This window comes from Melozone crissalis, unplaced genomic scaffold (genome assembly GCF_028551555.1).
Source record: "Melozone crissalis strain CALT ecotype California unplaced genomic scaffold, PUWL_Pcris_2 ptg000111l_1, whole genome shotgun sequence".
NCBI lineage: Eukaryota > Metazoa > Chordata > Aves > Passeriformes > Passerellidae > Melozone > Melozone crissalis.
The window spans coordinates 6,566,847-6,579,519 of NW_026535888.1; positions in this window are offsets into that span (position 1 = coordinate 6,566,847).

The following is a 12,673-nucleotide window of genomic DNA, read 5'->3' on the forward strand; positions in this document are numbered from 1 at the left end:
GCCTGTCTCACCCAAAGGCAGTTCCCAAAGGAGAAGTCCCCTGGGACACCTCTCCTGGGCCATCCCAGCAGCTCCCTGTGTCCTCCTGCAGGGCCAGGGTAACCATGGGAGCTTTTCCCCAGAAAAGGAGTTCAGAGCAGCCTGGAACAACAGAAGCCAGCAGGTAAACAGGAGCAGAGTATGTGTGGAGTTTGGGATAACGCACCAGCAAAGGATTAGAATTCCTCCATTTCTATGGAAAACAGCATTAAAATGGCCCAACCTTAATGAGTCTGAATGAAAGGGATTTATTTCCTCACCCAACCCAGGCAGACCCTGTATCGGTGGGGATGCTTCGCTGGAGATGTCCCTGCCTGAGCCCCTTCTGTTCTTCCAGCATTGGAAAGAAACTTTCTCAGTGCTGCTGTGGGTGCTGTGGGTGGTGGAGCTGCCTGGGGAGGGTGAGCTGAGGACTGGAGGGTCCCTGCAGAGCTCCTGGAGCACCCTGGTCCCACATGGAGAGAGCCTGACGTGGAGATGTGGAGCCCCAGCAGGGTGGTGCCAATCCTCTGTGTCCTCCTCGCTTCACCTGGCTGAGCCCTTCTGTTCCCACAGGGCCTTTACCAGGAGAAAATCATCCCTTAAACCTGGGCCAGCACTGAAATAAACCCTTCTGGTCACGGAACCACGGAAACATTAAAGGTGGGAGGGGTTTCCAGGACCACTGAGTCCAACCTGTGCCAAATGCCCACCTTGTCCCCAGCCCAGAGCACTCAGTGCCACCTCCAGGAATTGCTGGGGCACCTGCAGGGATGGGCACTGCAAACCTCCCTGGGCAGCCCCTGCCAAGCCCTGAGCACCCTTTCCATGCAGAAATTTTCCCCCAATATGCAAAAATGGGATTTTAAGGATTTTCAGGGCTCCTTTTCTGTTGTTGGTGTGAGGGGTTTGGAGCTGTGGGGAACAGGAAATGTTCCCTGCCAGAAGGGGCTGGGGCAGGGACACCTCTGCTGCTGGGCTTGCATTGGATGGATATTCCCTTGTGGGAAAAGCCTTTGGGATTCTGGTGTTCAGGATCCAGAGATGAGGTGGGAAAAGAGCTCCAAGGACATCGAGTCCCAGCTGATCCCACCTTGTCCCCAGCCCAGAGCTCTGAGTGCCACCTCCAGGAATTGCTGGGGCACCTGCAGGGATGGGCACTGCAAAGCTCCCTGGGCAGCCCCTGGCAAGGCCTGAGCCCCCTTTGCATGGGGAAATTCCTGCTGTGCCCACCCTGAGCCTGCCCTGGCCCAGCCTGAGGCCGTTCCCTCTGCTCCTGTCCCTGTTCCCTGGAGCACAGCCCGACCCCCCCGGCTGTGCCCTCCTGGCAGGAGCTGTGCAGAGCCACAAGGGCCCCTGAGCCTCCTTTGCTCCAGGCTGAGCCCCTGCCCAGCTCCCTCAGCCCCTCCTGGGGCTCCAGACCCTTCCCTGCTCCCTCAGCCTCTCCTGGGTCACAAAGCCCTTGCAGAAAAGCCCATATGGGGTTTATGGAATGCAAAGTCTGCCCAGGGACTGCAATTCCTCCCCAGCACTTTGGGCTCATGTGCTGCCTTGCTTGCAAGGACAGAGGGATCACCCAGCTCAGGGCACAGACACAAACTGATGGGGCTGGGAAGAAGAATCCAGAGCAGCCCCTCAGTCTCCATCTCCCTCTGAGCAGCAGCCTTTCAAACACCGCTCCTGTCACGGCACCAGCACAAGGCATGGATTGGCTTTTCCCAGCGAGCTGAGGGCTCACAGAATGCTGGATGGAGCTGGAGAACAGCCTCAGGTGTGGGGAGACTGCCCTGGACACAGCCAGGGCTGAGGGCTCAGACCAGGCTCTGGCAACGCAGGGCTCTGCTTCCCCATGCCACAGAAATCCCTGATGTCCTTATTTCTGATGGGCATCCCTGGGTGTCGGGTACCTGTTGCTGATTTCTGGACTTCTGGATCTCAGTCTGTGCTCTCCCAGGGGGCTGCCCTGCCAGGGGAGACCCTCCTGGAGGGGCTTTGTGTCAGGCAAGAGAGACACACTGGATCTTTTTGGTCTTCAGGTTCTTGTTTATTGCTATCTTATCTAGAGTTTTGCACGCTGTCCACACCAGGCTCAGGAACTGGAAAAGCACAAAAATGGCAAACAATCTCTTGTGACAAGGTCTTTTAAAGCTAAACTAACCAATTAAGAACTGACACCCAGATTATTTTCCCTTTTAACCCAATAACTGATCCCTCAAAGCCTGCAATGTGGATTTTTCCACCCAATTACAAAATGGCACCCAAATTCATGAAGAAGGAGGAAGAAGAAGCATGAAGAAGAAACCCAGGACAACACTCTGTACTCTCCATATTGCTTCCATCCATAACATACTAAAAATCCCTAGACCTAAATTTCTCACCAGGTGATACACCTACACTGCTCTCTATAATCTATTTCACACTTTTGTGGATTCCAGTCTATCTTGAAGTCTGGGAAACTTTCTCCATGAATGAGGATCAAAGTCAGAGCTCCCCTGGGGGTCAGGGCACCCCAGAGCAGACAGAGAAATATTCCCAGTGCCCTGGGTTTCCACACCTGGGCTGTAATTTGGCCATTCCATTTCCAAGTTCCAAGCACTTGATGACTCTTTCTTTTATAACTGGGGGCTGTAGCCACATTTCTCTTCACAGAGAAAAGCAAGGCACAATTCTTCCCAAGAGTATTTCTGGGTTTCACATTCTCTAAACACCAGAGAAAGAAAACACAATTCTTATCTCGTTTGCTGTGCCTGTGTTGTGCCAAAGCAGAATGCAACATGGAGATTGTTCACCCACAGTGATGGTGTTTTGTTCCATTGGCCTGTCAGGGCCAGGTGTGTGTGTGTGTGTGTGTGTTGGGACTGTAGGGGGACAGTCATGAGATTCAGCGCAGGGTGTGCAGAGTTGAGTACTTGGCAGATTCAAGTTTAGATGTATAGAATAATACAGTATAATAAAGTAATTAATTAGCCTTCTGATATCCATGGAGTCAGATGCATCATTCTGTCTCCCTCACCAACGTCAGAGTTGTCTTTGATTTGCTCCAGGGGCTGAAAATGGCAAAAGAGAAATCAACAGGATTTTGCTCACAGAATTCAAAGACACAAAGCAAATAAACCCCCAGGAATGATGAAAGGGATCAATCAGTAAGAAATACAGCCTGAGGGTTGGAAACTTTGGGAAGCAGTGGAGCTGGGAAAGGAGGAGGTTGTAAAGAGTTCTCTGGTCAGATAGAAAGGCTCTGATATTTATGGGATGAAGTTTCCTTTTTACAGGGGACAAGAACAAACTCCCTCAGTGTCCAACGTGCACATCCATTCCCAGAGCTACACTTTGTCCTGTCAGAGAGCTTAAAATGACATTTTAATGAGGTTTTCCCACCTTATTTTAATCTCACCTAGTGCTGTTGGTGTGGATGAAGGAGCTCCAGAACTGTGTAAATCTGTGTAAATCTGGGTAAATCAGTGTAAATCTGTGTAAATAGCTGTGATCTCGCTGAACAGAACTGAGTTACACCATTCTCCCCAGTAATAAGCCTCCCCTCCAGCTCAGCCTGGCAAAGGCCACAGCTGAGCCCTGGGAGCCCTGACCTGTGCTCCCAGCAGGAATGTTCACAAGCTCTTCATTTATTAAGCTCATTCCACAGAAATGCCTAAAATTGAGTTATGTGCTGAAAATCAGGAGTTCCACTTTGAAACAGGGCCAGGGAGGTTGTACCTTCCCTGAATCCTGGAACAAAGCCCTTTTTTTTTTTTTTTCTGGATTTGAACATGCAGATGTGGCATGTCCCTGTTATTTCTCCAGCTGCAACAGGAAAATACCAGGAGGTGAATTTTTTTTTTAATTACTTTTTTATTGGCATTTTCATTTTTTTAAAGATAAACATCATCTGGTTCCCGTTACTCAGGCAGCCACACAGGAAATGGTAATCAGTTCTGTTGATATTATTTTCCTCCGAGGGATTTCCAAGGAAAATATTGATGTAGGAATTAAGGCATTGGTGCAGTCCCTTGGGCAGGAGCAGAACAAGGGGCAGGAGGGTGGAACCTGCAGCACACCAAGGGCAGGGACAGGGCATCACCCAGGGCATCACCCAGGGCATCACGGGACTCTGAGTGAGTGCCCCCGTGCAGGGGATGTGTTCCAAGAGGGATTCCAGCAGAGTTATCCCTTAGATCAGCTGGAGGTCACCGTGCTGAGGAGGGGGAATGTCGCAGACTTATTTTATGAAAAATCCTTTCCTTAGGATTTTTCCTCCTGAGAAGCTGAGAGGCCTCAGGAACAAAATGTAAACAATGGTTATCTGCTGCTGTGGAATGCAACAGGTGGATCTGTGATTGGTCTCATGTGGTTGTTTCTAATTAATGGCCAATCACAGTCAGCTGGCTCGGACAGACAGCCGGGACATAATCCTTTGTTATCATTTCTTCCTATTCTATTCTTAGCTAGCCTTCTGATGAAACCTTTTCTTCTATTCTTTTAGTATAGTTTTAATGTACTATATATCATAAAATAATAAATCAGCCTTCTGAAACATGGAGTCAGATCCTCGTCTCTTCCCTCACCCAAGAACCCCTGAGAACCCCGTCACAGGGGAGCTGAGCTTTCCCTTCTCCCCCTGTGCCCCCTGGTCCCTGGGGCTGCTGTCCTCACCCAGGAATTCTCCTGGCAGCAGGAGGGAGCCCAGGCCTTGGGCTCTGGCCGCTGTGTCCATGAATCACCTTCATGGAAACCCCTGGGTCAGGAGAGTAAGCAAATCAGGGAGGACGAGCCCACGCTGCCTCTTGGCACTTTCCACCTTTGCAGTCATTTTCTCCTCCCTTCCCACGGAATGAGCTCCCTTTGGCCTGACCTTGCCAGTGACAGCGCTGCTCAGCCTGCAGAAATTGAGATTATTTGTCCCCCTCCACGTCCCTGCCTCTGCTCTCCCCGAGCTCCTCGGCTCGCTTTGCTCCCAGCCCAGGGCTCCCTAATTGTGTTCCAGCAGAGACAAAGCCCCGGCTGAACGCTGCATCCCGAGGCTGCACAGCCCAGGTGCCAGGGCCCCTGGAGCTGCAAGCTCCATCTTCCTGATGGATTCACGGGGGCTCTGCTCTGCCACCCCCGCCCCGCCTGCCCTCCTCCCCCTGCTCCCCCGGCAATCTCCTCATTGCTTAAAAATGTTCAGCGAGGCTCCATCAAAGCGAATATTGTGTTATTGTTGCCAGGGGTGACATTAGATGAGAATTATATGAAACAATAAGGGCGCTGGAGTATAATCCATTTGACACTTGGAACATGTTCCCCGTGCTCCGCGCTCCTCGCACGCTCACCAACAGAACCGTCTGCATTTTCACACAATATTTGTGTGCATCAGGAGATTTGTCTCCCTTTATTCTTCTGTCTGGTCATTCTCCACAGGAATTTGGAGGCTGTGGCCCTGTTCAAGCACCAATTTTGCTGTTTGTACCCACAGGAGGGGGGGCAGTGGATTGGTGTCAGCACAGGGCTTGGTACCCTTAAGATGCCAGAAGGGTTTGGGTGGGAAAGGACCTTAAATCCCCTGCAGTGCCACCCCTGCCATGGCAGGGACACATCCCACTGTGCCAGGTGCTCCAGCCTGGCCTTGGGCACTGCCAGGGCTCCAGGGGCAGCCACAGCTGCTCTGGCAATTCCAGCCCAGCCCCTGCCCACCCTGCCAGGGAGCAATTCCCTATTCCCAAGACTCCATCCAACCCTGGGGAACCATTCCCTGTGTCTTGATCTCTATTCTAAACCTGCCCTTAATTTCCTTTGTGCCACCCAAGCCTCAGCCAACAAACTCCTCCAGATTTCTGAAGGCTTCAATAAAATGTTCAGCTTCATGGCCAGAGCTCATCCAGAGGAAGCATTTTGTGATTCCCCTCTGCAGCCCTGTTATCCTGTTTGCACAGGAGGCAGAGCTGCTCCCCAGAGGCTGCTGGTGATGTGGGCACCCAGCTTTGCTCCCTACTCAATTCCACCTCATTTGTGGCTCTATCCCAACACACAGAGCCTGGCAATTCCAGGGCTCAAAGGCTCCTTCAGACACCCTCCCCAGTTCAGCCAGGCAGTGACTCAGCTCCCGTGTTCCTGTCCCCACAAACAGAGCCACAGCACACACAGAGAAGCTGCTCCTCCCAGAAATAGCCATATTCCAATTATCTCAATGACTGATTCCACAGGACCAGCTCCTCAGTCTGCCAGATTCCCACACACAACATCCCTCCCTCACGTCCATCTGCTCAGCCCTGGCAGCTGACGTGGATTTCATTCAGCCCCGAGATCCTTGTGCAGCCGCGGATCACTTTTCACCCGGAAAAGGTGGAATATTGCACCTGGAAGAGGTAAATCCAGGACACAGAGCATGGGCTGGGATGTGCAGAGGGTTTAAAGCACTTGGGGTTTATTTTGGTGAGAGTTGGAGGCTTTTGGTAACTTGGGTGTGAGACAGAGAAAAATGTGGGGACTGTGATCAGAGAGGGCAAACTGACATTGCACGGTTCCAACAGCAAAGTCTTCAGCATAACTGCATAAAAATGTGTTTATCCTACATAATCCTCCTGCTCTGTGTTATTTTCACTTCAGGAATCATTATCTTGCCCTCTGAGCTGCTCTCTGGGAATTATTTCCTATGAGAACTCTGCATCCATGCTGAAGCCCCAGCCTGGGTTTGTTTGACGTTTCCTGAGGGTTTGTGACCTTGCTGGAGTGTCTCAGGTGATTTGTGGGGCTCACATGAGCACAGGTGAGCCTGGCCGGGCTCTGCTTGGCATTCTGGGCTCGTTCCTGCTCCAGTCTCAAAGCAAAGCTGGTGGAACATGAACCTCCCCAAACATCCCCTGAATCAAACATCTGCCAAAACTTCTGCAGAACGAAGCAGTGAGAGATCCCTGCACCAGGGGCATTCCCATCCTGCCAGGCAGGGATCCTGCTGCAGCTCTCAGGATGGGAAAAGGCAGCTTTGGTCCTTTGGGATGGGCTTTACTTTGCTTCAGAAGCTGTGGGTGAACAGCAGGAGTTTGGGAATTGTGTGCCCTGCTCTTCTGGCTCAGGAATGTGGGAATTGTGTGCCCTGCTCTCCTGGCTCAGGAATGTGGGAATTGTGTGCCCTGCTCTCCTGGCTCAGGAGTTTGGGAATTGTGTGCCCTGCTCTTCTGGCTCAGGAGTTTGGGAAGTGTGTGCCCTGCTCTCCTGGCTGCTCTGCTCCTCTGGCCAGCCCTGGTCAGCAGCACCAAGGTAAACCCAGCCTGACTGAGTGACCCTGCACAGGAAAATCAATGCTGCTCACAGGGAAAAGGGTGTAAAGAACAAAAAGGCAAAATAAAAAATCCTTTGGAACAGAAGATCAACAATTCATGGGTGGGGAAGCACCCAGGGTGACTGGGAGCTTGTAACATTTTCCTCCCCCTTTGGAGATGTGATAATGTGGATCCTTCCCTGGCAGCAGACCCAGAATGACAAATCAGAGCTCAGGTCAGAAGGGTGAAAAGGGACCTTAAAGATCAGCTCAGCTCATGTTAAAGCCCATCCTTGCCATGGCAGGGACACCTCCCACTGTGCCAGGTGCTCCAGCCTGGCCTTGGGCACTGCCAGGGCTCCAGGGGCAGCCACAGCTGCTCTGGCAATTCCAGCCCAGCCCCTGCCCACCCTGCCAGGGAACAATTCCCAATTGCCAAGATCCCATCCAGCCCTGCCCTCTGGCACTGGCAGCCATTCCCTGGCTCCTGTCCCTCCATCCTTGTCCCCAGTCCCTCTGCAGCTCTCCTGGAGCCCCTTCAGGCCCTGCAAGGGCTCTGAGCTCTCCCTGGAGCCTTCTCCTCTCCAGGTGAACCACGAGGTAGAAGATTTTCCTATGAAGAAGTGCCTGTGGAGCTCTTGGCACTCCTGGAAGGGTCTGGAAGCACAGGACAGGGCAGAGCTCAGCAGCAGGAGCAGCTCCAGCCCTGGCACCTCCTGCAGTCCTGGGGCTGAACCCTCTGTCCTGTGCTTTAACTGAGCATGGAGATAATTAAATTTTGCACTGTGGTTACACCTCAGTAAATATTGTCTATAAAAATCAATTGGCATTTACTGTACTTAAGGTATAATAACGATTCTTATAAATCTAAATTATCCCAATAAATCTAAATTAAATGCCTAGGTTTAAATGTTTTTAGGACATTTAATTAATAAAGTGTTACCAAATAACCATTACTAATCTGTTTACTTCAAGCCTGATTTCCATTTCCAAAGGATTTATTTCTCAGCAGTCTGTGTGGGAGGGTGAAAGGATGTGAAAGGGTTTTAAACAGCTACTGCAGGTACCAGAAATATTGGGAAATTGCCCAGGAAATTCCCTCATCTTTTCCCCCATGGAGAAATGCTGACATGCTGGAGCCAGAAGTTTTCAAAGGAAAAAGTCCATTTTGATTTATATGGAATTTTAAGTGTCCGGAAAGTTCTGAAGTTTGAAACTTCCTCTTTCAACATTCTCTTGATTTAAAGCTCTGCTTTGCTGTTAAAGCTGATTTTCCAATTAAAATATAATTGAACTTATTAAGACAAAAAACAAGTAAGGATGAAAAGTTCAAAATCCAGATGAATGGATCTAAATAAAGCCTCAGATTAGACACAAACACTTAATGGATTATCCACCCACTGGTGCAAACCAGGGATTTTCACTTCTTTTTCCTTGGCACTCCTCTTATGAAGGCCCTTCCTTGAGATTTGGGGCCAAAGCTGCTCCAGGGGAGCCCGGGACAGGCTGGGCCCAGCTGCTCCTGCTGGAGAGCCCAGATTCCCTGTCAGGAACATTAATCCACAAACACCAGAGGTTTATGTCCAAAAAGGAGACAGAGCAGTCCTCTAACTTTATTCCAATAAAGGGAGAGGCCATGGGGCATTCCCCTGGGGTCTCTCCTATTTTTGGAGGACACAGCCTCCTTTATATCCCAATCTCCCAGCTGCATTTCCTTTCTCTCTCTCTTTCCCCGTTTCTGAGGTACCTGAAAGGTTCAGACTTCCCAAAACACCTGATCCCAAAGATTCCCCTATAATGTACAACCCTCCCTTTTAATTTTTAATTCTTATGGAATTTAGGGGTTTTTCCCCATTGTTTCTTTCATCTTTCAATGCCCAATTCCATTTACCAGCCAACCTACAGTTGGCTCGTAAAGGCAAAGGTCTTTTTCCATTCATCAATTTTCCCCACTGTGTCTTTTATCTCCCAGTGCTGGTTTTACCTACCAGCAGACCCACAGCTGGTTCGGAAATACAAACCCCTCATTCCTCTCAGCTCATTCTGGGGGCCAGAGCTGCTTCCTCCCCTCCAGCTCAGGGTTCCTCCCCCACTGCCAATTCCCCATCACAACACCGGGACATTTCCTCTGGAAATGGGATTTTATTGCTCAGTGTTTTCCTCAACAACTGCGCAGCAGAGGCTCCACAACTCCCCCCAGCTAACTATATCTTCATCTGGGCTGGAACCATTTTTATTTCAGCTTTGTTTTTAATTTTTTTTAACTGCAGAAAATACAATTCTTGTCAAGCCAACCCCCAAATATTTTTGCTGTTTTTCCAGCCAGCTCTGCTGCCGAGCCCCAGCCCCGTTAACCCCTGGATTATTCCTCCCTCCCCCATAATTAACATCATTAGGCTGAGCTCACGCAAAGCCACAGGGTCAAGCTCAGCCTGGTGCAGTTCTGTTGTACCAAACCCAGATCTACCCCAGTGATTAATTTAGCTAGAAACACGTAATTATAGGCAATAAAAAATGATTTCTCATGCTACTGGAAAGTGCCTGAGACTGTTCCCTGTGTGAGAGCAGCACCTGGCACAGCCCGGCCGGGCACAGTGCAGCTGCAATGGAATTATTCAAGTAAATGTGACAGGGTGGGAGGGCAGGGTCCCAGCCCAGCTGTGTGGGGAGGGATTGAAACCAGAGGGGGCTGGAGGTGCCACCTGAGGGGGACTGGACTGAGGAGGACAAGCAGAGGAAATTCACAGCTTTGTGCAGGATTTGTGTGGGAAATGAGCCAGAGGTGAAGGTTAAATCAGGAATTTCCTGTGAGAAAAGGCTGGGAGAGCTGGGGGTGCTGCCCTGGAGAGGAGAAGGCTCCAGGCAGAGCTCAGAGCCCTTGCAGGGCCTGAAGGGGCTCCAGGAGAGCTGCAGAGGGACTGGGGACAAGGATGGAGGGACAGGAGGCAGGGAATGGCTGCCAGTGCCAGAGGGCAGGGCTGGATGGGATCTTGGCAATTGGGAATTGTTCCCTGGCAGGGTGGGCAGGGGCTGGACTGGAATTGCCAGAGCAGCTGTGGCTGCCCCTGGAGCCCTGGCAGTGCCCAAGGCCAGGCTGGACATTGGGGCTGGCAGCACCTGGCACAGTGGCAGGTGGCCCTGGGGTAGCACTGAGTTGGGTTTAATGTCCCTTCTAACCCAAACCATCCCCTGATTCTCTGATTCACCTACAATTACAGGAGAGCACTTTAATGAGTGAATCCCTCATCCAGTCTGGCTCCCAGTCCCACTGGAGGCAGAGACTCATCCCAAGGGGCTCATGCCAGGCTCACGCCGGGTTCCTGCCAGCAGAGCTGGGCTCAGGATGCAGCACATCCAACCCCAAAGGGCCTCAGCCTCTGTCCAGCCATGAGGAGAGCAGAGCACATGCACCCCTTCCAGGGAGATGAGATATTTTGGAGCCTGTCTGTCTCCTCCTGCTTGATTCAGACTGAGTTTGGCAGATGGAAACAAGCTCAGTCCTAAAGAGGCTGAGAAAATCATCCTTAAAGGGAGCCTGGCGTGTGTGCTCAGCCCTGGGAGTGACACTTGACTTCATCTGTCTAACAAGTCTGATGGGCTCGCAGTGTCTCTCCTGATTGGGTTAATTTATTTGTTTTCATGCTAAGTTTTATTGTTTATTGATTTCCCGAGTCACCCTGAGCCCGTGTCAGTTTTTATCTGCTCCCAGTAATGGAAATCGTTCTGTGGAAGATGCAGCGTGTAAAATCTTATTGCAGCCAGCCCAGGACCTACAAACACCGTTAATTACCATGATTATGGCCCTTGGAGATGACAAATCCAGGCCTCTTGTCCCTCCACTGCTCCACACAACTCTCAGTGTCCCCATTCCTTGTTCTCCAGACTCCTGAGTGCCCAAATCCCTCACTGAGGACAGGCGGGAGCAGCATCCAAGCTGTCATTTCCCAAAGTCCAGGGCTCCTTCCAGGCAGCCTGGGGAACATGACAAACTCCTCATGCCATGATCCTCATGCTCAGACTGCCCCAAGATGCTTTTCTAATGATTTCCAGAGATTTCAACCCAGTTCGAGTCGGGAGAGGAGGAGCAGCAGCAAATCTCAGCAGGGTGATGGTGACTGAGGCCTCTCTGGGCTGCTCTGTGTCCCCCTGGGGTGTGGAGACTGGCATGTGAGAAACTGCTCTTAATTACCCAAAATTGCTCTTAATAACTCAGTCCTGCTCTTGTACCCCTGGGCATGGCACCCCTGGGCATGGCACCCCTGGGCATGGCACCCCTGGGCATGGCACCCCGGGCATGGCACTCCTGGCTCCTTTTGGGGAGGCTTGAGCCCCCCCAGCCTGTCCTGCATGGCAGGTGGGACATGTGACACCTGAAGAGCAGGAAAACCCTGGGAACAAGGGTCAGGACAGGAGGAAATGCCCTCAAGCTGCACCAGGGAGGTTAAATTGGATATTGGGGGAAATGTCTTCCCTGAGAGGGTGGTCAGGCACTGGAACTGGGAACGAGGGGGAGTCCCCAGCCCTGAGGGCAGCACAGGACAGGGCAGAGCAGGGAAATAGCTCCCAGCTGAGACAGAAATAACGAGAGTGAGTGCCCCAGCAGTGCCAGGCAGCCTGGGGAGCCCTGCTGGTGGCACTGGCAGCTGGGGAGCCCTCCTCCAAGGATTGGACAGGAGACAGGAGAAGGCTCCTTCAGCAGGGGGAAGGGCACCAGGGGTCGGGGAGGCTCCTCCATCCCGTGCTGAGGTGGGTGGGATGGAGAGGGAGGCTCACCATGCTCAGGTGGGATTCCAGTGGGACAACACAGGGCTCTGTGTGCTCCTGAAGGCAGTGGGGGAAAAGGCACAGAGAAAAGGCCTGGCTGGGAAGGGGGTCAGTGCAAACCCTGTCAGGAGGGTGAGGGGTGGGTGGTGAGGGGAGACCCTCCAGGCACAGCCCAGTTTGAGGTTCCTGACCTTCCTGCAGCCCCCCTGCCCCCAGGCTGTGCCTCCCAGGACACACCTGACCCTGGGGTCTTGGCCCAGCAGGGACTGATTCACACCCTGAGAGCAGCTCTGCCTCCCTTCTCTTCATCCCTCCCTGCTCATCCCTTCCTGCCTCATCCCCTCCCAGCTCCCAGCCGGGGATGGGCAGCACTGCCTGGGGTGGGTTTATGTATTTCCATAACAACTGAGCCTGATTTTCATGGGCACTGAGATCCCTTTCCACCACAGAGAGTGCAGAAAAGGCAGAAATAATTCACATCTGCCTTGAAACTCCTTCCTGCTGGCAGAGGGATGTAAGAGAGTCCCCACCTAAGTGCCCAGAAACCCCTTCCTTCCCTGTCTGCTCCCTCAGCCTGTGATGCTGGCATTGCTGATGAGCTGACAGCCAACACTTAAACGCTCCGAGCCTTTATTATTTATTTCTTGGGCAGAGAAT